Here is a 2,377-nt window from a genome sequence, read left to right on the forward strand (position 1 = left end):
GATCAAGAATCCTGCCTTCAAGTTCTGGAGTCACGACTTTGTTCACTGTGCGCCTGAGATCGAAAAGTAAGTTTAACTCCGGCATTTTCTTCACCTGGTTCATATTTATTAAAGGAATGCCATTCATTGCTTTTTAGGCAATAAAATGTTTATTTTCTTAAACAACAATAATAATAATAATAATAATAATAATAATAATTTGTATTTACACATTTTAATGTATTTCTAATATTTAAAAAAAGCTTAATTGGTTCAATAAAAAATATGTATATGTATTTTTTAAAGTCTGATTAATCATCACAATTGATCACTAAGATTTGGGCAGGTTTTTCTTTTTTTTTTTCTTTTTTCTTTTTGGGAGTTGGGTGGATTTCACGTTGTATTTGGGCTGGAAACTGTCATACCTGGCAACCCTGGCTGTGATGCTTACTGTGTGTGTGTGTGTGTGCAGGTTGTTCCAGTCCGTGGCTCAGTGCTGCATGGGGCAGAAGCAGGCCCAGCAGGTGATGGAGGGCACCGGTGCCAGCTAACTGTGTCACAGAGACACCGCGGCCTTCGCCCATCCCATCACCACACACCCAGCTCCCAATTCACTGTTGGCACTGGATAAACTGGCAACCACAGTTTCATTGTTTTATTTTTCTATTAAATGTGGCCGGAAGGACTACTGTTCATGGATCTAAAGAGTTTCGTTTTTCCCCTTTGGGATGGAGAACGGGAGGAGAAATGCTGTTTAAAATGCTTCTTTTGTTGTAAATATTGAAAAAAAAAAGAAAAAAAAGGGAGAGCAGGGAAGTGGACGAATGAATTAAAGTTCACATGTTTGGTTAAAACACACCTTTGACATGTAAAGACACCTGAAGAGTTTCACTACCAAAGTCTTTGGTTTGCTTCCCTCCCACACAGATCCTGATTTGTGACTTTACTTTGCTTCCTGAGGCTGAATGGTTGACGATTGGAGAGAAGAAACTGCCTGCTACTTTTATTTGGTTCTTTGAGGTTTTTTTTGTTGTTGTTGTTTTTGTTTTGTTTTGTTTTTTTTCCTGAGTGGGACTGAAAGTTGAGGTCACGTCTCTCAGGTGTGATGGTGGTGGAGACTGGTTGCTGATGGTTTGTCCATTTCAAACTGGTTCTGGAGGTCTCTCTCCCTGGCACTTGTAAAAAAAATGTGCAAAGTGATAACATCGTAAATGACAACTTGTACAAAGTTCCGAACTGAAGAACAATAGAAGGACCAATACAGCCCATTTTGTAACATTTTGAATGTTTTGTAAATGTATTGGTCCGTGTGTTGTATTTTGTAGTTCTTTCTAGTTTGCCTTTAGTTCTTGCTACTTTAACTGCAGTATGCATAAATAAAGAAAATAAAGCATTCAAGGTGCAGCCATGTTTGCTTTCTCAAACCGAAACATTTTGGCAGTTAATTTAATAATCTCAAATGATGGCTTAAATCTATGGCTGGACAATAATAATATAAATAATAATATAAATGGCAATAGACAATACATCTATAAGAATATCCGACCCAGAGCATTCTGGGAGATGTAGGCAGTGGAAAGACTAACTGCTCAACCTCACGGCTAGCTGAGCTAAACTAGGTTGGTGGAATCAACTGACTCGCTCACACTTTGGTTACCTAGCAACAACCAACTGGATTACAGCAGTTTTCACAAATCATAAGTAGCTTATCTGCTACTGGGAAACTGAAATACAAATGTTTATGTCACATTATCCTAAAGTTTATTTAACGAGGCCGCACCGGAAGCAGGGCGGTGCGGTTTATGAAGACGACCACATGGTCAGATATTTACATTGTGAAAAGCGCACACTCTTTCTTCCTTGCATTCGTTCAGACTAAACTAATATTTGTGATATAAACACATTTTAGACATCAAAATTTTCAGAACCATCTTCAAATTCAGAAGTTTGCATACATTTTCTTGGTATTTTGTGTTATTTTAATTTTTTCTTTTTTGAAGTCGGCCATGTTTGTACTCTTACTCCATCCAGCCCATTCCTCCTGACACTTCTGGTGTTTTCTACATTCTTTTGTAACCTTATGACAAAATAATTTTCTTTAGCATTCATTATAGTTTTTGTTGTCATCTGCTGTTAAACAGAAAAGAAAACCGCAAATGAAAGTGTTGGATTGAACCTACAGCCGCCTGCAGATGGCTGAAAACTTAGTTTTTCAGAAAACAAACTGACCACCAGAGGCGGTGTTGGACCAAAAAAATGACCACATCAGCAAACATCAGACTTAGATTGTAGGACAGTAAACCAGATATGAACTCCTTATGGACATGGCTCGTTGGTCTAGGGGTATGATTCTCGCTTAGGGTGCGAGAGGTCCCGGGTTCAAATCCCGGACGAGCCC

The 2,377-nt window shown here is 38.5% G+C and overlaps 1 long non-coding RNA gene and 1 other non-coding gene across 2 annotated transcripts; both read left to right on the forward strand.

The window, feature by feature from the left end:
• Window positions 1-1,377, forward strand: LOC103133398 (uncharacterized). Its single transcript, XR_475742.1, has 2 exons — window positions 1-66; window positions 452-1,377. It is a non-coding gene; the product is annotated as an uncharacterized LOC103133398 (long non-coding RNA).
• A 928-nt stretch (window positions 1,378-2,305) lies between these two features.
• Window positions 2,306-2,377, forward strand: trnap-agg (transfer RNA proline (anticodon AGG)). The gene has a single exon. It is a non-coding gene; the product is annotated as a tRNA-Pro (tRNA).

This window comes from Poecilia formosa, unplaced genomic scaffold, assembly GCF_000485575.1.
Source record: "Poecilia formosa unplaced genomic scaffold, Poecilia_formosa-5.1.2 Scaffold3000, whole genome shotgun sequence".
NCBI classification, from domain to species: domain Eukaryota; kingdom Metazoa; phylum Chordata; class Actinopteri; order Cyprinodontiformes; family Poeciliidae; genus Poecilia; species Poecilia formosa.